At 41.5% G+C, this 26,823-nt stretch overlaps 1 pseudogene; it reads right to left on the minus strand.

The window, feature by feature from the left end:
- Window positions 1-2,162: 2,162 nt before the first annotated feature.
- On the minus strand, window positions 2,163-10,869 carry LOC125935283 (rhomboid domain-containing protein 3-like; annotated as a pseudogene).
- Between the last annotated feature and the right edge of the window lie 15,954 nt (window positions 10,870-26,823).

Consider the following 26,823-nt stretch of genomic DNA (forward strand, 5'->3'; position numbering starts at 1 on the left):
TGAGTTGATCAGAAAGGTGAAACTGAACCATGAGTGTCTAGAATTTCACTTCCCTGGGGAACAACAATATCTGATCTCACACTACTCCACTTCAAAGATAAAGGCTTTGTTGAAATAGGAAACATAGGTTGTGTGGGGTCACAGGTGGGCATAACCAGTTATTTGAAAGTACTCCAGAAAGTGCCAAATACTATTTCTTTTAAAGCCAAAATGGGACTAAGGCACCTGGCAGGCTCAGTCAGTGGAACATGCGACCCTTGATCTTAGGGTTGTGAGTTCGATCCCCACGTTGGGTGGACAAATTACTTAAAAAAATAAAATCTTTAAGTGGGCAAAAAGACATGATAGACACTTCTCCAAAGAAGACATCCAGATGGCCAACTGACACATGAAAAAATGCTCAACATCACTCATCATCAGGGAAATACAAATCAAAACCACAATGAGATACCACCTCACACCTGTCAGAATGGCTAACATTAACAACTCAGGCAACAACAGATGTTGGCGAGGATGCGGAGAAAGAGGATCTCTTTTGCACCGCTGGTGGGAATGCAAACTGGTGCAGCCACTCTGGAAAAGAGTATGAAGGTTTCTCAAAAAACTAAAAATAGAACTACCCTACGACCCAGCAATTGCACTACTAGGCATTTATCCACGGGATACAGGTGTGCTGTTCTGAAGAGACACATGCACCCCCATGTTTATAGCAGCACTATCAACAAGAGTCAAAGTATGCAAAGAGCCCAAATGTCCATCAATGGATGAATGGATAAAGAAGATGTGGTATATTTGCACAATGGAGTATTACTCGGCAATCAAAAAGAAAAAATCTTGCCATTTGCAGCTACCTGGATGGAACTGGAGGGTATTATGCTAAGTGAAATTAGTCAGTCAGAGAAAGACAAAAATCATATGACCTCACTCATATGAGGACTTTAAGATACAAAACAGATGAACATAACGGAAGGGAAGCAAAAATAATATAAAAACAGGGAGGGGGTCAAAACATAAGAGACTCTTAAATATGGAGAACAAACAGATGGCTACTAGAGGGGTTGTGGGAGGAGGGATGGGCTAAATGGATAAGGGGCATTAGGGGGCATTAAGGCTAAGGGGTATCTACTCCTGAAATCATTGTTGCACTATATGCTAACTAATTTGGATGTAAATTTTAAAAATTAAAATTAAAAAACTTAAAATAAATAGATAAATAATAAATAATAAATACGTTTAGCCCTAGAAATATATAAATAAATAAATAAAATTTTTAGAGAGAGAAAGAGAAAGAAAGAAAGAAAGAAAGAAAGAAAGAAAGAAAGAAAGAAAGGGAAAATGAGATGTGGCTAATTAAAAAGATTTTGCTATATATTCATTGAGCTATTTCTGATAATATTCTAAAGTAAAATGCTTGCTTAACTTTAAATATAAGACATCATCTTAATAGTTTCTAAAGTTTGATTGTTATATAATCTTTATTGCAAACAAAATATTTTGTAAAGACATGACAGTATTTTATAGGTAGTAATTATATTCTGTCATTTCAGTGAGTCTGCATCTGAGTTAAATGCTCTTACATTTGCATCTAATCTGGTATTGAACAATATAAATGGTGTAATTCTTTCAAATAATTACAACTTTTTTCTTCTACTTAGAACAACATTAGATACCAAGGAGAAAAGACAGAAGTCAAGAGAGAGACCGCAGAAGAAAGGTAACAACTTTATGGTTTAGTATTTGTAACGGGACTTCCTTTTTGAACAGAGGCCCCACGTTTACATTCTGCACTGGGTCCTGCAAAATGCGGAGGTATCTCCGCGCAGCTTATTGAGGCCCGGGAGAGGATACCACCAGGGGACAGAGGTCAGCGACGCTCTTCCAGGTGCTGCGGCAGGTGGACTTCCTACCTGACTCCACCATTGTGGCAAACCTCTCCAGACTCTCTTTGTCAGCTTGTGGGGACCAACGGGCTCAGACTCCCACCATTGCTCTACCCTGCCCTGCTTATTTGCTTGTCTGGCTGTCCGGAGACAGGTCTGGGGCTTGGACTACTCACCCACAGGCCAAGCCTCTCGTCACCCGAAGGCTTACATGTGCTAGGGAGGACCAGGGCCCCGGGGGTGGGCAAGCAGCTTCTTCCCTGAGTCACTAGGGCCTCAGTGCTACCTTCCCCCGCCCACCAGGAGTGACATGGCGCCCTCCAGGTGGCCTGTGGCTGCCATTGCCGCTGCTGCCTGCCGGTGAGGAAGCCCGTGTGCTCCAGCTGCTGTGTCTGCAGAGAGGGGATGGAGGACTTGGGCAGTCATAGGGGGCTTTCGGCACCCTGGGCTGTCCCCTCTCCCGCCCAAGGAGTGAGGGCTGGATCCCCACCTGCAGCATTTGCTCCTCCGGGTCTGCCCACAGTGGGGCCCAGGCCGGGCCCACCTCGGAGGAGCCCTCCCAGGTCTGCTGCACTGTCTCCAGGCCTGGCGGGGGCTGGGCTGAGCCTTCACTGTGGGGCCTGAGGCTAGGGGAGGCCATGTAAGGAGGTCCAGGGGCTGGAGGCCTCCCTCCACCGGGGTGGGTGACGGGCAGCGCCGCCAGGCCACCCGAGGTAAGAAGGAGTCTAAGGGCACCCTGCCCGGGCCCTGCACAAGATGCTCTCTGCAGTGCTTGCAGCCACAGCTCAGAGAGCTTCAGCCACAGGAAAGCGCTGTCTGCATAGACCAGGCCAACAAGGAAGCCACAGAAGAGCTGCAGGAAGGGGGGCTTGTTGTTGAGCATGTAGCCATGGCAGCAGCCACTGTGGCTGTCTAGAGTAGTAACCCTGCCCCGCCCAGCGTGACCAGGTGGACAGGCATATGGCCGTGGCCACCAGCTGCACTGGGTACCCTGAGGCCTGCCTGCAGCACACCCATTAGGCTAGCAGCCAGAGGGAGCAGGGCAGAGGTGTGCAGGGACCGCAGCCGCCCGGGGAGCGCTCCCTCGACCAGCTCAGAGTGGGTGGGACAGCAGGCTCAGGAGCAGGCCAGATAGGGCTGTGTAGCCCAGGTCAGTAGCGGGAGCTCCTGCGGCAGCTCCGGGACCAGGGTGAGGATGGGGCCAGTTCCACAGACCACAGGCTGCTCAGCAATGCCAGGGACAGTAGAGGGGTGGGTAAGTGGGGTGCTCTGGAATGCACAGCATGGCTCAAGGTGTCAAGGGTGGTTTGGGGTCTGTGTGCTTACTGGGAAGCTGGGAGGACAGAATGAGGAAACAAGGACCAGAAAGATTCTTCTAGTGATAGAGTCCCAGTGTGGTTTGGACTCAGCTTTGCGACTTTAGGAAAGATACCCAAATTCCTTGGGCCTCAGTTTCCTCCTTTGCAAAGCGTAACCCCTGCCCCTGGAATGTTGGGTAGGGCCCCTGGCAGGAAGTACAGACCCCAGCTTCTTCATGAGCTCAAAGCCCATTCTGCTTGTACTCAGGTGCTTTGACCCCAGCCGGCACCTGTGCACCACCCCCTCCTAGGCCACCCTCCATTAGTCAGCGATTTTTCTAGGCTTGGGTCTCTTCCCCCAGCCCTCCCACCAGTCTCTGTGTCCAACCCACTTTTTAAAATTTATAGAAATAACAAAATACAAACATTTGTTTTAAAAGACCTTTAAGGGCACCTGGGGGGCTCAGTCAGTTGGGCATCTGACTCTTGATCCAGCTCAGGTCTTGATCTCAGGATGGTGAGTTCAAACCCTGTGTTGGGCTCTATGCTGGGCATGAAGCCTACTAAAAAAAAAAAAAAAAAAAAAAAAAAAAAAAAAAAAAAAAAAAAAAAACCCAAACCTTAACAATGACAAAAACAAAACAATGCTATGAATTACATACTTAAGAAGTATTTAACTAAGATCGTGTAAAATTTACATGAAGGAAAAGTAAACATTTCCTCAGACTACATAAAATGGAGACAACCAAATAAAGAGGAATCAACATTACAAAGTTGTCAACCTTCCCTAAATCAATCAGTAAATTCAGTGCGATCTCTTTTTAAATTCTACTTTTGGGGAGCCGGGGTGGCTCAATTGGTTAAGCATCAGACTCTTAATTTTGGCTCAGGTCATGATCCCAGGTTCAAGGGATTGAGCCCGGCATCAGGCTCCATGCTGAACATGGAGCCTGCTGAGGATTCTCTCTCTCTCTCTCTCTCTCTCTTATTTTCTCTCTCTGCCCCTCTCCAGCTCATGCATGTATGCATAATAAATAAATAAATAAATAAATAAATAAATAAATAAATTCTACTTTTAAAAGTAACTGATCATGAGAGATTGATTCAAAAGTATTCATTAAGTACAAAAAACCTTTAGTAATTTAGGAATAAAAGAAAACTTCCTTTGTATAATTATGGGTATCTATCAAAAACCGTATTTTCAGGTATGTACAACCAGCCCAAGATTCCTCAAAAACATTTAAGATAATCTTCAAGTGGGGATGCCTGGCTGGCTCAGTCTGTACAGCATGTGATTCTTGATCTTGGGGTTGTGAGTTTGAGCCCCATTTTGGGTGTAAAGATTGCTTAAAAATAAAACCTTAAAAAAAAGAAAAGAAAAAGAACCTTCAAGTGAAGCTCAAAGTCAGAAAAGTCCCATATATGTGCTCAGAGTGATTAAAATAAACTTTTAATTCCCACAATCTTAAACAAGAATAAACAATTCAACATCACCCAACACGCAAGGAGAAGATTTAATATGAAAAGAGAAACTAACAAAAATTAGCAACAAAAATTCCATTCAACAACAGATTACTATAGGATTTCTAATTAAAGTAAGAAAATAAATCACACTTTCATTGCTACTATTCAGTATGCTTTGATGAGTATATTTTTTGCAATATTTTCTCATCTTAAGAGCTCCCTTCCTGTTCCCATGTTTTCCCCTTTAATTTGATTTACTCTCTTACTTTTGAGAACTTTCTTCAGTAGCTTGCTGAGAAAAAGTATGCACGGGGGATGATTTTTTTGAGATAGTTCATACTTTAACATACATTTCTTTTGTCCTCGTATTTAATTGACATTAATTGACAGGGCCTACAGACTCTAGCTTGACAACATTTCCCTGCAGAATTTTGGAGGTGTTTCTGTTCTGTTAAGAATGTTAAAGCCATTCTATTTTTTGACCAGTTCCATATCCCCTTCTATGGAACCTATAGGATTTTCTTCTTATCCACAGTGTTCTGAAATTTCACAGAGATGTGCCTTGGTATTTTCCAGCTATACAGGAGGGGTGTATTTTCATTCAACCAGGAACTTAGTGGAAACCTTCAGCTTGCCATTTCCTTCAGTTTTACCCAATTTTTGAATTATTTTGCTGTCGATTGTCTCCATTTTCTCTATTATTTAGCTATTGGACCTCCTGGACTAATTATATAATACTATCTTTTTTCTCTTCTTACAGCCATCTCTTTGTCTTTCTGCTCTACTTTCTGTGAGATTTTCCTCAACTTTATGTTCCCAAACTCCTTTCGTTGCTTTTATCATGTTTTAAAATCTGATCTTTTTTCCCCTTAAATGTTCTTTTTTCATAACAGCTTGTTCTTTTTTCATAGATACAATATCATCTTTTAATCTGAGGATTTTTATTATGATATTTATGAGAATAAAAGGTAGGGCATAAGGAATGTAGTCAATGATACTATAATAGCATCCTATGATGACAGATGGTCATGTGACCATACCATATAGTTATAAAATCACTGTTGTATACTTGAAACTAATGTAACATTATGTGTCAACTTTAGTTAAATTAAACAATGTAAATTTTTTTCATGTTTATTTTTGACAGAGAGAGAGGGAGACAAAGCATGAGCGGAGAGGGGCATAGAGAGAGAGGAGACACAGAATCCGAAGCAGGCTCCAGGCTCTGGGCTGTCAGCAAAGAGCCTGATGCGCGGCTGAAACAACCGTGAGATCATGACCTGAGCCGAAGTTGGACGCTTGACCGACTGAGCCAGCCCAGGTGCCCCAAAATATTTTTTAAAAAGTAAATAAAAGAGGTCTTAGCATCCAGCATTCAGTGTGTGTGTGGACACCGATCTTACTATTTTCAGTAAAGTACCCACGCAGCCAGCTATATAGGAGGCAGAACCAACTTGTAAAGTTACCCTGAGTCCTAATAACAGCCCTACACGTGGTTTAATTCTCTATGGTAGTCCTCTCAAAATTAGCGAGTTTTGAACATCGGGCCTGCATCTGAGTTTTGCTCTGGGCCCCCAAAATTATGTGTCCAGTCCTGAGTACCCACACCCTCAAGTCTGCAGATCAAGACTAAAGACCAGTTTTACTCTTTTCCGTTTTCTCTGAGGCTGGGAGAGGAGCATTTGCCCAACAATGTACAATTCAGGTGGGGACCTGGAGATCTGCTTCTAAATTCAATGTTACACAATTCTCTTTACTCTGGTGCTGCTTTTCTTCCTTCGGTCCCTCACAAAGCTGCTGTGTCTAAATCTCGCTTTGCACGGGCACCAAGGTCACAGCATGCTGGCAGCTGATATTTCTCTACCATGCCTGTATGTGTTGGCCACAAACTCCATCAAAAAGGCTGCTCTCTATCAACAGTGAGGTACAGTTCCTTGAATGCCAAACCTACGTTGTGTGTCTGGTGGAGGACTCTGGCACCAGCAGGCCTCCTCAGGGGTGTTGTGCTAATTAAGAGGAGGTATTGGATGGCTTGTGTCTTTCTTTCTGGTGATCACATCCATTGTAAGGTTTGCCAATAAATTCTTTTTCTTAACGTTTTTATTTATTTTTTTAATTTTTTTTTAACGTTTATTTATTTTTGAGACAGAGAGAGACACACAGCATGAACGGGGGAGGGGCAGAGAGAGAGGGAAACACAGAATCGGAAGCAGGCTCCAGGCTCTGAGCCATCAGCCTAGAGCCCGACGCGGGGCTCGAACTCGCGGACCGCGAGATCGTGACCTGAGCCGAAGTCGGACGCTTAACTGACTGAGCCACCCAGGCGCCCCAGGTTTTTATTTATTTTTGAGAGAGAGAGAGACACAGCATGAGCAGGGGAGAGGCAGAGAGAGAGAGAGAGAGAGAGAGAGAGGAGCTGAAGCAGGCTCCAGGTTCCCAGCTATCAGCACAGAGCCCAATGCCCGGCTTGAACTCATAAACCTTGAGATCATGACCTGAGCTGAAGTCAGACGCTCAACCGACTGAGCCACCCAGGCGCCCCTGTCAATAAATTCTGTTCCTTAATCCACTAGAGTGACTTGGTAACATTTATTCTCAGCTACAGTGCACAACACAACACAGCTCCAAATTGGATGCATTTTTGCACAAAAGATCCTCAAGACAAAAAATACCATAATTGTGTAATCTATAACAATAATAGTGGTAACAACAAAAATCACTACAACAAACATCCAAATATTCTATTTTATAGTTTGCAATACTGCCAAAACTTTTATCTCAACAACATTTGACAGATGTGTACTATCCCCCTGTTTTAAAGGAAGGGAAACTGAAATTTGGAGGGGTAGTTACTTCTAAATTCACCAAAAGATTAGGTGGTACTGCTATGACTCAAAACTACTGCCTTCAAATATCCTTTTAACCAGTGTGAATATGCAAGGCTGTCTCATCCACACACAGAGCTTTCTTTTTTCACATGCTCTCTCCATTTTTGCTGATTCTCTACACTGAGAAAAACTAAACCTTCTTCAAAGGTTCCTTACCAAACAAAACCTACATTTATCAGATAAACACTCTCCTTAGCAACCATTAATCTTCCAGGGTGAATACAAAGCTGCTTTGCATCAGAACACAAACCAGAGTTACTATTTATTGATTATGCCACATCTTCAAAAAGACCTTTATAGAGCACCTCACAGTTTGTTAAAACTAAAATAGAGCACGCTTTCTCTGTAACGGTTTAATGAAAAAAAAAAAAAACAAGGACATCACTACAAATGGGCAACTATCTAGTTGTAGAGATGAATTCATTTTATCTAACTTTTTGTTAGAGAATTCATTTTATCTAACTATTTTGTAGAGAATGAGATGAATTCATTTTATCTAACTTTTAATTCTTATTGAAAAAAACTAACAAAACAGTTAAAATGTCATGGGAAGTAATATATTGGTTCTATTCTGAGATAAGACTCTTTGCATAAAGTCAAACATTTGGATAAAAACTGAAATTGTAGGGGTGCCTGGGGCAGCTCAGTCAATTAAGCTTCCGGCTCTTGATTTTCACTCAGGTCATGATCTCATGGTCATGAGATCAAGCCCCATGTCAGGATCTGTGCTGAGTACTGAGCATGGACCTTGCTTGGGATTCTCTCTCTCCCTCTCTCTCTCTGCCCCTCCCTCAAGTGCATGCATGCGCACGCACACACACACACACACACACACACACACATTCTCTCTCTATCTCCAAATCAATTTAAAAAAATTAAAAATAATTGAAACTCTGGAATCATTTATAGTGAACAATATTCTCCCTCTCCATCTCCCCCCAACATTGTAAAGGTTGAGATAAAATTTTAGGGATAAAGGCTTTGAGATCTTCGATTTTGCCTTTTATAAATTGCTTTGTCTCTAAAATGTGAACATGAGCTAGATCTCTTGAGACTCAGTCCAGTTACAGAATCTTTTCTACTTTCAGGTATATATTCAGGTGCATATTCAGATATTCAGGTTATTTAATTCTCCTTCTTATTCATGTATTTGGTTAGCCTCTCCCCCCACCCATCCTCTTAACTAGACATTGCCACTTCCTTAAGGTAACTTGAAATATGAGAAAGAATCAGGAATATTAAACAAATAACAAACAATTCATTTAAATGATTGGTTAGTTTATTGCCCAAATGCAGAGATGACATAAAATTCTAAAGTACAAGATATCTGAAAATGACAGGAAGGTAAGTCATAATTATTACCATAAATTTTTATAATAATTTTACATTTATAGAGATCAACATTTACATTAACTTAAATTTCAAACATAAAAAAGAGAAAGCAAAAAATACTAGAAGAAAACATAGGATGTCTTTATTTTTTCCTTAAAGCAATGAAGGCCTTTCTAGGTATGACAGAAACAAAAGCCCTTTTTTATTTTATTTTATTTTTTATTTTATTTTTTTTTACTTTTATTTTATTTTATTTTTTTCAATATATGAAATTTATTGTCAAATTGGTTTCCATACAACACCCAGTGCTCATCCCAAAAGGTGCCCTCCTCAATACCCATCACCCACCCTCCCCTCCCTCCCACCCCCCATCAACCCTCAGTTTGTTCTCAGTTTTTAAGAGTCTCTTATGCTTTGGCTCTCTCCCACTCTAACCTCTTTTTTTTTTCTTCCCCTCCCCCATGGGTTTCTGTTAAGTTTCTCAGGATCCACATAAGAGTGAAACCATATGGTATCTGTCTTTCTCTGTATCAAAAGCCCTTTTTTAAAAAGACTGGTTAATTTGGCTATATAACAAATAATTCTTGGTGGTAATGTCACAAGACAGAAGGCACACTGGGAAAAGTTATTACCAAAAACTAAATAGACAGTGACAAATGATGGAAGCAAACTTGGATTCTCCAGGCCTCTCTCCTTGTCCTGCAGATGACTGCCTTCTCTTTGTGTCCTCACACAGCCTTTTCTGAGTGTGTGTGTGTGTGTGTGTGTGTGTGTGTGTGTGTGCATGCACGCTTCCTTTGGTATCTCTTCCTCTTCTTATAAGGATTCAATATTGGATTAGGTCCAAGATTAGTCATATTAGATTCTAGGCCAACCCATATGACCTCATGTAACCTTATTACCTCTTTAAAGGCTTATCTCCAAATACAGTCACATTCTAAGGTACTGAGGATTAGAGCTTCACCATATGAATTTGGTGTGTGGGGGGTTAGGGGGGATACAATTCAGTCCAATACACTTTTGGTTTGGCTATGGCATCCTTTTTCCTCCCTATCAACTTATTTCTGGTGCCAAGTGACAGTATGATATCAGGATCTGGTCTTTGATTCTTCACGTTTATGTCAAGATGCCCAGAGAGTTGACTCAGTCACAGTGCTAGTTGGGTCACACAGCAAGAAGTCTGTATACCTTTAAGCCGTTTCTAAACTGGGTGGCTAGCAATAACTTGTCTCTGTACCAAAGGGACCGCAAAACAGAAAACTATATTATAATAAAGCTCTATGAAATGTATCCTTAACTCAACTTGCTCTTAAGGGGATCCCAGAAACACACCCAGCATGCCATCTGACTTGTGGGACAGTGAGATACAAGAGCAGTTGGAGTAGAAATAAGTGGTCATATTAAATAATTCCAGTTACAGTGTTTACTTCAGCAAATTGTACAAAAGCATATGTCAAATGCACACACTACGAGCTCCTGTCCCAGGGCCTGAGAATGTGCATCTGTACAAGGCAGGGATCCAACTTCCTCTTCTAGTGGGGCAGGTTCTCTCTGTGGGTTGGATGGCGTGTCTGCATTTAAGTGGGTACAAGGCATATCAAGTTGGGGAGCATCTGCTGTTGTTTTAAAGAATCAGGATGAAGAAAGTTTGCCTGTCACAGTGAGGAGGACTGGAGTGGATATTTGACATATTCAGGGCCCCTGGTTGTATTTGGGAAACGCTTCTGTATTTAGGGAGAGTTCCACATTAGGAATCCTGTCTTCTCTCAAACACTCAGGGTCTCTGGAAGCTAGTCAGGCTCATGCTCTGGCCTTACACTCCCAGGTGAGCGACCGATTCGGAGGGGAGCAGAACAGCCCTCCCACTTGGCTGGTGAAGGGGCTGCAGGGATTGCCAAGGGTCAGCTGCTGACACGCAAGAGGCCTCAGGGATGGAGGCAGAAGTGGACGCAGGGTACCGAGTCCCTGGCCTTCGTGTTTGATGGGGCAGGCATCAGTGCTCTCCATGAATTCTGGTGTTCCTCAAAGTTTACCTTGAGTCTATTTTTTCAACAATCCCAAGAAGTACCTGACAAGTTTTAAATGCTTGTTTTTCTGCTTCAACGACTGAGACAGAATTTTGTTGTTTGCAACAATGCTTGTACATTACATTTTCACATATTAAAAATGCTCACCCCAACTTACAATAAAACAAATATAAACTGTAAATGCATGCTGTTTTCAACTGTCAGATTGACAAAGACAGAAATTGTGGTTTGTTGAGTGATACAGGTAAACATATTACATCCTTCCCTCTCGTGTATTACTGTTTGATATAATGTTTTTCTTCAATAAAAATTTTTAAAAATTAAATAGCGCCTTCCAAAAGAGGTAACCCACATTCCCATTCTCACTTTATGTGTTTCTATATTTATGTATTTATTTATTTTGAAAGGGAGAGAGGGAGAGAGGGAGAGAGTGTGGGCAAGTGGGGGTGGGGCAGAGAGAGAGAGGGAGGGATAGAATACCAAGCAGGCTCTGCACTGTCAGCACAGAGCACAACGCAGGCCTCTAACTCATAAACTGTGAGATCATTACCTGAGCCGAAACCAAGAGTCGAGCACCCAACTGACTGAGCCACCCAGGCCCCTCCCCCTGTCATTCTCATTTTCATACCTTTCTAGGATCCTGTCATATACTTTTCACTCAACAACAGCTTATATCCTAAAAGAAAAAAAAAAATAAAGATTTTATAGCATTATTCTACAAACACAAGTTTTAGCAAAAAAAGGAAAAAAGTGTATTTCCTAACTCATTCTCTAAGAAGTAAAAAACAGAGCACACTAGCAGTAACTATTTTTTTTAAGATACTGCAGGAAACACAAAGATGTATGGAACTATTTTGAGGTACTGAGAAGAGTTGTAATATAGTTGGGAAAGAAGATATAATCACATAACCAGTTGAATACTAATAAAATATTTAAATGTAACTTGAAGCCAACAATGAAGGTCAAGTCACAAAGCTATAAATTATTAATTGTCAAATTAATCCTAGGGACAGTATGAGTTCAGAGGAGACTGTTGGATAATTTACTGTGGTGACACAAGCTACCCTAAAATTTAGTGGATTAAAGTGACAGCGCTATCTCCCAATCCTGTGGGCCAAGAGTTCGGGCGGGGCTCAGCTGGCCAATTCTTCTCCACGGAGTATCAGCTGGGGTCACTGCACAGTACTCAGCTGGGGACTGACCTTGCCTAAGGCTCCAAGAAGAGACTGTCACAAATGTAGCACCTTCCTGCTCTTTGGCCTCTCTCCACCTGGCATCTCATTGTTCCTGTCCCTCTATGCAGTTTGGGCTTCTCACAGCATGTTGATCTCAAAGTAGTCACACGTCTTTCCTGGAGTCTGTCTTGCAAGAACGAGGAGGAAGGAAGAAGATGCTCTTGTGGTTTGGATTTGGAAACTCACACAATGTTACTTTTGCCATGTTCAATAGACCAGAGAAGTCACAGAGACCAACCAGCCAGCTTGAAGAAGGGAAACACGGGACTCTCGTTTCCCCTCAGTACTCCACATGGTGAGGACTAGTCAAACTATTTGTGGCCATGTTTAATTCATCATGAAAGAAAAGTTCAATTTGGACTAGGAAAAGTATTACAGACCCTGGTTTTAAAGACTATAGAACGTTTGAAAAAAGGAAGTGAAGTTGAGATAAGGTCAAAAATATCAACTATCTAAATATAAAGCAGGTAACAATGGGAAAAGACTGTCAAAAGACTTAGCAAAACAAGGGGTGCCTGGGTGGCTCAGTCGGTTAAGCGGCCGACTTTGGCTCAGGTCATGATCTCACGGTCCGTGAGTTCAAGCCCTGCATCAGGCTCTGTGCTGACAGCTCAGAGCCTGGAGCCTGTTTCAGATTCTGTGTCTCCCTCTCTCTGACCCTCCCCTGTTCATTTTCTGTCTCAAAAATAAACAAAGGTTAAAAAAAATTTAAAAAAGGCTTAGCAAAACAAGAATTATATTTCTTTCTCAATTTATCTTGCTGTAACAACAAAAGCAATTGCCTCAGCTTGGGCAAGTCCCTTTTTCCTGTTCACCAACACATTGATTCAACCGAGAAGATAATTTTTCCTTAAACAAGGTCAGCTCATCTGAAATACAGTGAATTTGGGCCTATTTCCCAGGAACACCTGGGGAAGGTCAGTCAATGTTCAGCTTGTTTGGAAAAGTGCTTGCTGTTCAAACTCTGAAGGTATAGACAAATGATTGTAGTTAATCCTGAGACAGGATTCAGGGCAGCAAGACAGGGTTGTGATTTAGCAACCATTGATCAGGCAATTTGGGTTTAGCAAGTCTGGTCAAGGTCCCAAGAGAGTCCATGATGTAACATCTTAATCCTACAGGGTCTCTTATAAGGCTTTGTTTAGAAAGGGTTAATCATTATAACCATAATTTTCTCACTGAGAAGAATTTTTCCTGAGATTTGTAGTTCATAAATAAGTAGTTCTCTAGTGTGTGTGTGTGTGTGCTTTTTTTTTTAATGTTTATTTTTGAGAGAGTGCCAGTGAGGGAGGGACAGAGGGAGGGGGACAGAGGATCTGAAGTGGGCTCTTTGCTGACAGCAGCCAGCAGAAAGTGGGGCTTGAATTCATCATGACCTGAGGGAAGTCTGACCTTCAACTGACTGACCCATCCAGGTGCCCCCCATGCAGCCTATTCTGAACCCAGTGCCTGGCGCTTGGCAGATTTTTAAATATTAATTAATATTAATATGCTTAGTGAATTGTATCACTCATATTCTCTTAACACCAATTTAAATAATCTACACTCCTCCGAAATTTTGCCTATATAATACTGAACCGGAAACAGGCATACTTTATAAATACACCAGTTAAAACTTAACCATTCCTCAGTAAAGTGAGCATCGCTCTCTCTTGTTTAGCGCTTCAGTTTTCAAAATTTGTGTCTCGCATCTTCTTTAATTTTTTTTGACACTGATATAAAATGAATTTATGAGTATCAAATCTGGCATTCCCAAAACAAAGGAAAAGGGAACAAGATTCATGAGAAATACTTAAAATCTTTTCATGTGTTCTAACACCCTGGGGAATCATAAGGTCTTACTGCCTCTTATGTTATAACATAGATTTCCCCTCCCCTCTCTGATAGCTTTTAGTTTGACTTTATTTGGTGGGGAGCACTGAAAATCCCAAGCTGCAGTCTTGCCGGGTTAGAAGTAGTATTATCTTAAAACTGTGTTCGAGTTTGACGAAGGTCAACAGGCTTGTGCCATTTACACAGTATCTGCTTTCGGTAGTTTTCTGTTTCTTGACCTCTAGGTGGCTCCTTAAAAGCTGTTAGGCAAAGCAAACAAAAGGAAAAGAGAAGCAGACTCGATGGGGCCTTGGGACTCGGAAACCTTAATCTAGAGAGAACCGGTTAAGCCTTCAGAGACCGGAGGGGAGGGTGTGTGCGATTGGAGAGCAGAGAGTCGTCCGGGATGCAGGGCAGCTGGAGAGCGCCTACCACCTGCGCAAACATAAATCTCCTTAATAACCCAGGGATGTCCCGGGGGGAGCGGGAAAGTGTTCTCCATCCTCTCATGTGTGTCATCAAATAAGTGACCGCTGCTTCAGACGAACTGCACAGAATAGTCTGTAGATGTATATATGTGTGCACACGTTAGGAGTTTCAAGCTCTCCTCCCGGAGACGGGCTAGACATCACCTGCCGCGTCTGTAGCAGGCTCCCTCCGAGCCGCGCCAGAGCCGGGAGGGCGGAGGCAGGAGAGGCTGCGGCGCGGAGGTGGCCACTGCACAGCCGGACGCGCCTGCCGCGGCCAGCGTGCTGCATAATTGATGGAGGACCGCGCGCAGCCCTGGGTCGGCGGCGGGCGCGGCGAGAGCGTCTCAGGGGAGGAGGGCAGGGCGCCTGGGCCCCTCCCACTCTGGTTTTAGTCGCGCGCCCCGCCCCGGGGACTAGCTGCTGGCGCCGGGGTACCGGTGACTGTGCGCAGGACCTTCGGCCACCGACGGCGGTGCGCGAGGACCGCGGCTGACCCGTCGGAGCCATGCGCGCCCCGTCCGGCCTGCTGGGGCCCCGGGGGCTGCTGCCGCTGGCCCTCTTGTGTCTCCTCGCCGCGGCGCGCGGGAGCTTGGCGGACGGCCAGCCCACAGGTGCGATGGCTGCAGGGCCGAGTTGGGGAGGAGGGTGCGCTGCAAAGGACGCGCGAGCCTCGGTCCCCGTGGGGAGAGGCGTTGGTGGGGAGAGGCGCGGGGATGCTGGAGACCGCGGGTGCGGAGCGGCGGCCCCCTCCGTCCTTTGGCCAGCTTGGGGGGTTGCCCAAGCTGGACGAGAGGACCGGGGCGGCTCGGGCTCCTCCGCTCCGGGGAGGGAATCTTGGAACCGAGAGCGCCCCGCGAGTCGGGGGCGTTGGTAGCAGGACGGGTCTGGGTGTTCCTGGGACGAGGGCGGCACGGTGTGGGGGTGCGGGCGGGAGCAAGGAACTCGCTCCGCTAAAGTGCCAGGATTTCTGAAAGCCACATTCCCCGAGGCCAACTCCCTTCGCTGGAATCGATAGTAGGTTTAAATATCACCTCCCTGCCTGGCAGGTGGGCTGGACTTGAGGGTGTTTTTTAGAGCTGAGTTGAAATAACAACGTAACCACAACCGATCAACCAAAGCCCCCCGCTCATTGGGTAGTGTGTGTGTCTTCTTTTAAACACCCCGGTCTCTGAAAACGAAGGTTTTGCGGGTTTTGTTTTAATTGTTTCAGACACTTTGAAACAGGGATCTGTGTGCAAAACATTACCGAAACCAACACCAGATTTGGCATTGTAGTTTCACCTGTTTATAATCACTTGCCATGTTGAAAGTATTTCATCCAACCTACTTTCTAATGCGGGTTTCTGTGTTACAAATTGCAAAGTGTTAGCAGCTAATTAGGAGAATAGACTGCCTTTCAGGTTGACAGATACTGCCTATCACCAACTAAAATTAAGATAGTCTACACAAGATTTTCCACCTTTATGAGCTTACAGCATGTAGACTTTTTTGTAACATAAAGATGGAAAGATAATCAAAGGATAAGATTTTTCAGTTTTTTTACATGTCCTTTAAAGGGTCTAGTTGTTAACTTGGACAAAGCATTATGGATTGCTTCAGTTCCTAAATTTCCTTGCCCCACTTCCTAGCCACGTACCTCTTTTTCATTCCTACCACTTATAAAGAGTGGTCAAAGACTTTTTACCCCCCCTTCCCCCCACCGTGCCATTCCTGCCCATTCCTGATTCACTCCTGGTTCACCTGAGACTGTTGCAGCTCTGAGGCCCATTGCATTCTGGGTAAGTCCTATGGTTCTCCACATGGTTGTATGTTAAAATTATCTGGGAGCTTTACAGATACTGGCTCCTGCCCTCAAAACTTTTGATTCAGTTGGCCTGGGATTTAGGCTGGATGGACATCAGGTATTTTGAAAGCTCCCGTGTGATTTAATCAAGAGATCCTAAGCTGGTTTTCAACCCACTGCTTTAGAATCGCGGTGGCCTAGAGAGTGCACCATTGGGTGAATATTTATATGCTGTTGGTAGCAGGGAGTCAGGTTTAAGTTGACATTCAGAGCAGACTTCTAAAGAGAAAAAAGTAGGGAACAAATGAAAGTGGGTTAAATTAACAAAGTTATAAATAATTGGGATGGTGTATGTAGGTATGGCAATTGTCTGTGTATGTATATAGTGTCAGTCCTGGCCTTTCACCTCCACTTAGGTGAAAACTGTAGAATGATGTGCTGTATAAAAGGCATGAAGTTAGCATCTCATTTTAAGGCAGGATTAAAAATCGTGAAGCGACTTCATTTTATTTTATAGAATCTCTTTTGATCTCTGGGAGATTCAGTTTTCTGTTTGCTAAAGGCTATTGTGAAGTTTACTGGCTATTTTTTATGTAGGTACTTTGAATTACTTGGAAATAGGTATTCTATAAGCCTAAGAGTTTGGGCAAAATTTTAATAATAAACATGGTTATAATTTATCATATTTACTATATAACAAGTGGACCAGGCATTACACTGTGCAGTATATAACCCTATGGGTTAGCTTTTATTGTCCCTGACTTTCAGATGAGGACATTGGAATTTAGGGAGATTAAACAAATGCCCAAGTATATATAATTATTTAAGCAGTAGAATAGGAAATTAAGCATTGTTCAGTCTGACTCCAATGCCTGTTTTCTTTATTTTTTAATTTTTTAAAGTAAGCTCTAAGCCCAATGTGGGGCATGAATTGTGACCCTGAGATCAAGGGTCGCATGCTTTACCAACTGAGCCAGCCAGGAGCCCCCTCCAATATCTGTTTTCTTAAACACAATATTCACTCGTCTCTCTGAGATAACTGGGTATGTGTATGAAAGTTTGGAACCACTGACAAAACACGGTGTATGGATTTAAATGCTTGATTTCAGCTGAAGAGCATGCTAACACACTTTGAGTTCTAGAATAAAGTTAGACAAAGGGACTCACTTTAATTCTTTTAAGCTGTTTCAATTAAATAAGAAATGTAAAATCACTTTATTAAAGCAAATATTAGATAAATGGGAATATTTAAACATCATTAATATTACTCTTATGTGGAACAAATTGAGGGGATGGGTCATGTGTATCTTTTTTTTTAATTTTTTTTTTACATGTATTTATTTTTGATAGAGACAGAGCACAAGTGAGGGAGGGGCAGAGAGAGAAGGAGACACAGAATCCAAAGCAGGCTCCAGGCTCTGAGCTGTCAGCACAGAGCCCAACACGGGGCTTGAACCCATGAACTGTGAGATCGTGACCTGAGGTAAAGTCAGACGCTTAACTGACTGAGCCACCCAGGTGCCCCGAGTCGTGTTTATCTTTTGAAAAATATGTTTGCAAGGGAAACATTTGAAGTGGTCATTTTTAACTTCTGGGGGACATTGCTTATATACTTTCTTGATTAACCACCTTCCTAGAGATAGGAAGGGATCAAGAGATCTCTTGATAGGAAGAGGTAGGAAGAGATAGGAAGAGCTCAACTACCTTTCTAGAGATACTCCCCATCCCACATATACAGCAACCACCTAGTAATAAATATTAATGTGCCTGACATTGTGTTAGTCTAGATCTAAGTAGAAAAGTTCAGCAATATTTTTTAGCAGTTTTGAGTCATTTCCTTAAACTGTTTAAAGGAACAGATTAACTATAAGCTTATGTTTAATAGAGTTATATCTGATGCATCAAACTTTTGAGCCTAAATTATCATCACATTTAAAATTATATAAACATTTGTTAAGAATTAGTTCTTGGCTCTTCCTCTTCCTGTTCTTTGGTCCCCACCTCTTGCTCCCATCTCGTCCTCTTCCTCCTAGGAATGGGTTCTATAGTCATTAGGTTGGGGAATGCGGGGAGGCAAGCTCCCTTATTAGAGGAAGCCAGAGGGTCCCAGGTCAGGGAATTAGAAAGTGGGCCAGGTCAGGATGGCATCCAGGTAGGGGAGCGGCCTCATGTGGAGTGTTAGAGCCCGAGTACGTTGAGATGTGTCCTCCTGCAAAGGGGTGGCCTAGAGCCAGGTCTCAGAGCTGAACAGCGTGACGGGCTTCAAAGCAGGGGCAGCCGGACATTGTGCTGTCTGATCTTGATCAGGGGGGTGTAGGGAAAGCACACAGAAGAGCCAACAGTGCAAGATGTTGGAGCCCAAATGGGTGAGGAAGACATTTCTTTGGGGCCAGGAGTGGCTGTGGCACTGGGAGATTACATACAAGAGGATTGAGCAAATAAGTAGAACGAGTAAGGATAATAGGATGTATGTTTTTCTCTTTCAGCAGAAGGAAATAAAGAAAGAGGGGAAACTAGAATGAACCTTGCAGTGTTGGGTTGCAATTGACAGCATTAGTGTGAATTCATGACTTTAAATCTATTTGTCTTTTATGTGTGTGTCTATATAAACAGATGTACAGGTATAGATGTGTATATGTAAGTATACATGTAACGCATATACATCATATATATTTATATATGTATGTATGTATGTATGTTATACCTTTCACATATATTTATTTACGGTGTGTGCGTGCGTGTGTGTGTGTGTGTGAATATACACATGCATTAGCTCTGCCCACAGAGGTGGGGACCACTGATTTCTCAGTTGTGATGACCATACTTAGCAGCCAAATCTTGACTCTATATACGATTCTTTACTAATGGGTAACTAGGACTTCCTGGAAAAATGAGTTATTTTACAAAAAGGGAAGAGAAAGTATAAGATAAACCCTGAACTTCTTGTGCCAGAAAGCAATGAAGTACTCAAAGAATGATGGGCCGTGTCAAAAAGATACAAGAGCCAGAGAGTTCCCAGTGGACAAACCTGGGACAAATTGAGCATCAAAATGAATGATAATAATAATGGACTAGTATCCATTAGTATCCACTGGAGAATGCCCACTGAATAATATAGGTATTCATGAGTACATACTGATGTAAATTAATTAAATGAATCAATTGGAAGTTTGATGAGGCACAAAATATTACATAATTTTAAAGTAACTTCCCACAAAATTGGTGAAGTTGTATTAATGAAAAGGTAAAGAGAACAACTTTACAGTGGAGAAGGCTTTAATCAAATGATCAAAGTGAAAATCATCAGCAAAGAGAGGATTAAAAATTGTGAGCCATGTGATAGGATGCAATGAGAACACAACATCATCTCTATGACATATTTGCCAAAGAGGTCTACTCCAAATCTAATCATATTCAACATACCAATTCTGGAGCCATACTGGTCATAGAAGTCAAGAATGACTAACGCTGTTCCAGAGTGAAGGGGAACAGAGGGATGCGGCAGCTGAGAGCAACATGTAATTCCGAACTGCAACCTTTGGCTAAAAAACACATTTTAAGGACTTTTGTTGAAACTTCGATGAGATGTGGGATGAGATGGTAATAGCATAAATGTTAATTTCCCAATTTTAATGGCATTGTGGGATGGTGTGAGGGTTATGTCCTTTGTAAGGAATGTATAGTAACATTTCAGAGGGGAATAGGTCATCAGGTCATCAGCTTGTTCTCAGATGGTTCAGGGGAAAATTTTTCTGTGCTTGAAACTCTTCTCTTTGAGATCGTTTGAAAAGAAGGAAAAAGAATTTCAACTCTTGAGGCCTGGGTGACTCAGTTGGTTAAGCATCTGACTCTTGATTTCAGCTCAGGTCATGATCTCACAATTTGAGTTTGAGCCCTGAATTGGGCTGTCAGTGCAGAGCCTCCCTGGGATTCTATCTCCCTCTTGCTATCTCTACCCCTTCCCCATTCTCTCTCTCTCTCTCTCTCTCCAAACAAACAAACAAACAAACAAACTTAAAGAAAAAAGAATTTCAACTCTTTCTGTGAAAGCTTTAGTCAACATAGACATTAAACCACAATGAGAGTTGAGAAACTGTCATTAGTTTATGTAATTAAGTATCATTTTTCAAAGGAGTTTTTGTCCTTAAACAGATTGTAAGTGTGGAGGCTGTTCATCCTACAGTGTATTCTTTTGAAATTACTTTTATATCACTGGCCTCCATATTTCACAATATAATGTGAACCATAGAAATAAAAAACAAGACACACACAGTGACATAGAAGGAAAAAACCTCAGAGCACCTGGCTGGCTCAGTCGGTAGAGCACGTGACTCTTGATCTCAGAGTTGTAAATTTGAGTCCTATGCTGGGTGTAGATTACTTAAAATAAAATCTTGAAAAGAAAAGAAAAAAACCTCACAATATTCTATGAAAATAATAAACCCCCTACTCCTGATAAGACATAGTCACTGTTCACATATACTATCTCAAATAATATATTGTTAGAAATAATAGATGTTATCTTTGAAAATGGTGTTTTTCCTTTAATTGGAAATAATGTTTTTCTGCAATTTTTAAAGCTGTGATTATATTGAGGCACCTGGGTGGCTTGGTCAGTTAGCATCTGACTTTGACTCAGGTCATGACCTCACGGTTCGTGGGTTTGAGCCCTGCATCAGGCTCTGTGCTGACAGCTCAGAGCCTGGAGCCTGCTTTGGATTCTTTGTCTCCCTCTCTCTATGCTCCTCCCCCACTCACACTCTGTCTTTCTCTGTCTCAAAAATAAATAAACATTAAAAAAATTATTTTTAAAAAGTTGTGATTATATTATTACTAATGTATCTTCACTCCAAAGATAGAATCTTTTTTTTTTTCAATAGCCTTATAATTACATAGTTCTGACATCCTGAAAGGGAATTTAGATACATCATTCGATTGATCTTGAAGCCCAAGTGCTTTCCTCATGTAGCCAAGAGGCTGGAGCTAGCTAATAGCTATAATAGATTTCCTGGTTTGTGTTTCAAAACTCCTTCCAGCCCTTAGTGCCTGTCTGTGAAAGGTCCTCAAAAGGCCCCTGGCAGGAGGGTGTGGCTGGCAAAAAAGGTGGCAAGAGATGTTCTTGCTTTAAAATATCTACACCTAAAGTGTATAGAACAGGACCTGAGGGCCACAGGGCCATTTGAAGATTACTAAAAATAATCACATTGAAGAATCAGAAGTAAGGAGGTACCTGTTTTGAAATCAAGGTTTCTCAACCTTGGCATTATGACTTTTGGGGCTTGATAATTCTCTATCGTGGGGGGCTGTCATTGTAGAATGCCCAGCAGCATCGCTGGCCTTTCCTATATCGTGAGTGAGTTGTGTCTCCAAAAAAGATAAGTTCAAGTCCTGGCTGTTGGTACCCATGAATGTGACCTCATTTGAGAGTAGGGTCTTTGTAGATGTAATCGAGTTAAAAGGAGGTCATAGGAGATTAAGATAGACCCTTAACCCAATGACTGTGGTCTTTGTGAAAGAAACGAGAGAGATTTGGATACAGAGGTAGACACACACAGAAGAAAGATGGCCCTGTGAAGACAGAGCCAGAAGTTGGGCTGATGCAGCTATCAGCCAACGAATGCCAAGGCTGTTGGCAACCGCCAACAGCCAGGAAGAGGCAAGGATTCTTCTCTAAAGCCTGCAGAAGGGGCAAAGCCCTGCACCTTGATTTCAGCCTTCTAGCCTCTAGAACTGCGAGAGGATAAACTTCTGTTGTGGTAAACTGCTACATTGTGGTAATTTGTGTGGCATTACTAGAAAACTACTGTAACCTATTAGATACAAGTGGTAACGGCCTCCATTTTGTGACCTCCGGAATGTCGGATGGCCTGTGGAGGCAAAGGTCAGCCCAAGCTGAGAACCACTGAACAGAATGTAAGTCTCATTAAAGAATAATCTAGTGAGTGACACATTCGACAAACCCATAGTCAAACCTTGGGGGTTTTATTTTTTAAGAGTTTTTTTGACCTAAGTTTGACTGTTAAAATATCTTAATGGCCATTTAGAGGTAGTTTGAAACAAGAGTTTTCACACTGCCTTTCAAAATATATTTTATTGTGAAATCATATTTAAAAGAAACGAAAGGATCAATTTGTTTATATTTCAATGTGGCCAAGTTTTAAAAACAGTTTTACAAGGCTCTGTAAAAGAGCACACTCTTCTTGCCATTAGGCTTTTTAATTGTTCTTCATCTTTTTGTTTGTTTGTTTGTTTGTTTGTTTGTTTTTGCTGGTCTAAAAATGACCTTTTTGTCCAATGGTTCTCATTCTATGTAGAAAAAATATGAGTTCCCTGTTTGTTTTTTTATCTGTCCCTGACTTAGAAAGTCTGACTTGTAAATGTCCCCATCAGGAATTTATTTTTTGTCAAACCTTCTTTTCTCTTTTGACAAACTCTTTCTGGATTATGTGTCTGGGATCAATATAGTCTTATTCTCCTCTTCTTTCTACTATTGCTGTTACAGACAGGGGATATTCCTTGAATCCAGAAGTAAAATTCTAAAAGCACTGTTTATTAGAAATATTGGTAATTCGATATTTTAATGCTATAGTTTAGTCATATCATGGCTTAAAAGGCTTTTGCAATTTGGCATGGGATCTCATGGTTATATATAGCATTGCTTCCATGAGGAAATATATTCTGAGTTCCAAAACTCTGTTGTATAAATAATATATATGATCCATTCCTAGGTTATAGTCTTTTTGTAATTGGGCTGCATGTTTATAATGCTGTGTATCAGACAATGCTAAAATTAAGATTTATTAAAAATAATGTTATATATATTGATAGCAATCAACACATTATTTGGAGGAGAGAGAAAAAGAGAGAGAATGATATTTATCCTAATAATGGCTTTTACTTACACCTTTCTCTAAATGAAGTCCTTCCAAGATTGTAAAATATAATAAAGAGGTGGTGGGGGGAGGGACTTAGAGAAAATGCTTATTCTTAAACAGAGGTACGGTTGAACTTATTTTCTGATACAGGTGAAAGCAAATCTGAAGACCCAATGCAGTGTTCTAGTGTTACTTACCCTCTTCTTTATCTTCCCAATTTACTTCAATTAAAATGGAGCTCCCGAATTAAATGTGTGAAAATGTTACCTTAATATTTTAAGTAGAAATTAGAACATGTTTATTTCATTTAAAAATGTTAATAGTATAAATTATAAACCCATCTAGCAATGTCTATCTTAAAATATAATATGTGAAAGATATTTAAGTAGAGACCATTTTGCTATCTTACATGAACCTAATAATAGTTGAAAATTAGGATGTTATTCAGTTCTTTGGTGCAACACCCTCATGTCCCATCGCCCCTGCAGAGGGAGAAAAATCTTTAATCCTTAGAAAAACTATTAGATGTGGGGTGCCTAGGTGGCTCGGTTGGTTGAGCATCCAACTTCGGCTCAGGTCATGATCTCGTGGTCCGTGAGTTCAAGCCCTGCGTTGGGCTCTGTGCTGACAGCTCAGAGCCTGGAGCCTGTTTCAGATTCTGTGTCTCCCTCTCTCTCTGCCCACCCCTACTTGTGCTCTGTTTCTCTCTGTCTTGCAAAAATGAATAAACATTAAAAAATTTTAAAAAAAGAAAAAACTATTAGATGTTACTCTTCCATGTGGCATTTTGGCCACTACCTATAAAAGAATGTCGAGTGGAAAAATCTCCAGCAATGGTTAAGAAAGGGGTGAGCAGGATACATTGAGGAATGTATGCTATGATCTTGGTACCGTCACTCAATATTATACAACTTTTCTGATCCCTCCTGTTTCCTCCATGAAATGAAACCCCAGGTAACAAGTCAGAGGCAGCACTTGGGTTAGGATACAAAATTCCTGCCTCTCCTTTTGAATTTCTTTCTGCAACTCAGCCTAATCCTTTTGGAAAAGTATTCAAACCAATCTGCCTGACTCTCCTGCCAATTTCCTTTAAACATCAACCTCAGCTGAATCAGCCTCCTGCCAGTGTCCTCCTACTGAAAGCAGTAAGGTTTACATTCCCACTTTTTTGATTAAAAACAAAGGACTTCTCACTGTTACTATTCTCACACCTTCCGGAGACTTGCCCTGCTTTTTCCACTCAAGAGGTTTGTGTACCTTGCCTCTTAAAGGGACTGTTCCCAAGGCAAAACATCGCAAGAGTTACACATTTCCTTTTGCACTTGGGCTTGTTCAGTGGAACCTGGAGCCTGATCAAGATAAATGAATGCTTTAGAAGGGATATAAAGTTAGGATACAGGTGGCGGCTGGTTTACGGATGTCTGTATTTTTAATATATGGACTGGCCGTGGGAAGTGGTTACAACAGTTAGCACATTCTGGAGTTACCCAAACTTCCCTGCTCTTGAAGCTTGGTTTTTCTTTTTCCTCCTATTCCTTCAGCTTCTGTAAGCTTGGATTTTGCCCATGCCACACCTAGACCTCTTTTCTCTTCTTGCTCGAATACTGGTGGGCTCTTCCATCCAGGTCCTGATAGCGAGAAATGCAAAATGACCCCAGCCTCCAAGCCCATCTGCTTGGCGTTATCTCCACCTCTATTCCATCACCAGAGTCCCTCAGAGATGGAAACCTGGCTTCGTACTCTGCAGCTCACATGCCAATTTGGGAAATACACAAGCCAGTTATAGTCAATACAGCCAGTGGGTGGCACTCTGAAATTTTAATGACTCTCAATCACATTTTGGGCTTAATCAATATTAATATGACCCATGTCACCCTGGAGGGACCAAGTTTACTCAGCCTCATTGTCCTTACCAGCATCAAGCATGTATCAGGGGCTCTACATATTTACTTATTTAAGTGAAATAAGAATTAGAAATAAAACACTTTTTTCAGCTTATGTCACTTTCTTATTGCTGTTGGTGGTATGAATACTACTACTAATAATAAATGATATGGTCTAATAAATATCAGATATTAGACCATCTCATATCGTTTATTAGTATTATTAGCAATATTATTTTCAAAGGATTATAGGCTTTTTTAGGGGTAAAGAATGCGGTGGGAACCCTCACAATTGTATTCAGCTCTGCAGCAGGCTAGGCCAAGAAAAGAGAACTCCCAAGCAAGGAAGCAAAGATATCCAAGTTGATGTTTTGCAAGTTTCACAGAACAGATGATCTAGAGCAGCTCATTCCTTCCCATCCGCACCCTCCTGGCTTCCGATCCACGAGTCAATCGTATCCGCCTTCATCTTCCTGAGATATTTCCTCTTAAATACAACCTCTAAGTGAGCTATGCTCAAGAATGGAAAAAACAATATTTTTTTTTATCAGGAGAAGAATGATGATAAGCGCCTTTTGGCCGTGTGTGTGTGTGTGTGTGAGAGAGAGAGAGAGAGAGTGAGAGAGAGAGACAGGGAAAGAGAGAGAGGAGGGGAGACACACAGAGAGAGAGAAAATGAGAGAGAGAGAGAATATAAATGAATGAATATTAGATGTGGGTGGAAGAAATGTTTTGTATTCCTGATAGCCCAGTGAGAAACTCAGGGCATATTTTCCATTATAATCATTGTCAGAGTGTGGTATGATTTACATATTAATTTCATTAAAGGATTAAGGAGGAAGTGCATTCTACCTTCCAAAGCTGCGTTGAAGTGATCAAGCCTTTGGAATACAGCTTATTGGAGAGCTAGGTTCTGCTAGGTAGATTTTTTATTAGGCAGTATTGTAAAAGCTATGTATAAGCTGAACCAACAAAGGTGATCACTAATTTTGATATTTTTCATGCACATGAGAAAAGAACTGGAAATCTAATCTTGCACTAGGAGTAAGTTTCTGAGCAGAGTATTAAGAAAGTGAAATTAAAAAAGGCTCAGGTTTAATTTAAATTGAATGAGATGTTGAAAGAATGCAGCCAAGACTACATTCATAAATAAGCCTTTTTCCCTTTTTTGACTTACTTGATAGAGTTGGGGTGGTTTTCATGGGAGGTAAGTTCAGGTGCCTTGAAGTCAAAGAAACCGTAGCCAGAATACACTCTCCAGACGAGTGGGCCAGGTGGAAATGGAAATGTTCTTCTTCAATAAAGGTTTTCAAAAGATGAAAGAAGTGACAGAGGAAAACCAAAAGTCACTTTGGTAGAGGGTGGCTGGGTCTGTCACTGGAAGACAAACAGAAACCTTCACTGTGTGTTCATTGTATCTTCTCTGTCCTCTTTTAATGCCCCTTTATTATGGTCTCTCTGTCTTTGTTTACTCATTTTCTTTCTGCCTCTTCATGTCTGTCTTTTCTACCACTCTTATCTAATTCCTCAATGTCTTCATTTATGTTTTATAAAGAAACTACAAATGGTAGGATAAGACAATGAATTTTTTTAAAGCTACTTGATATAAATCAGTAGGTATTTTTCAGTAAAAAAAAAAAAAAGAACATAGGAAAAGTTGGAAATTTGGTCACATTTGATAGCTCCATATATTTCTGAATCTCTGGGAGCATAGGAGACCTAGTTCATTAGAGCTTCCTGAAACATTTTTCATTCAATAGTATACAATATAACATTTTAGCTGTTACATACTAGCTTGTATGTATGATAATACATAGCTTGATAATACAATGTAACCACCTGTTCTTTTTCTTACAGTTTCACCTTTGACAAGTGT

The sequence above is a fragment of the Panthera uncia genome (genome assembly GCF_023721935.1).
Source record: "Panthera uncia isolate 11264 chromosome A1 unlocalized genomic scaffold, Puncia_PCG_1.0 HiC_scaffold_17, whole genome shotgun sequence".
Lineage (NCBI taxonomy): Eukaryota > Metazoa > Chordata > Mammalia > Carnivora > Felidae > Panthera > Panthera uncia.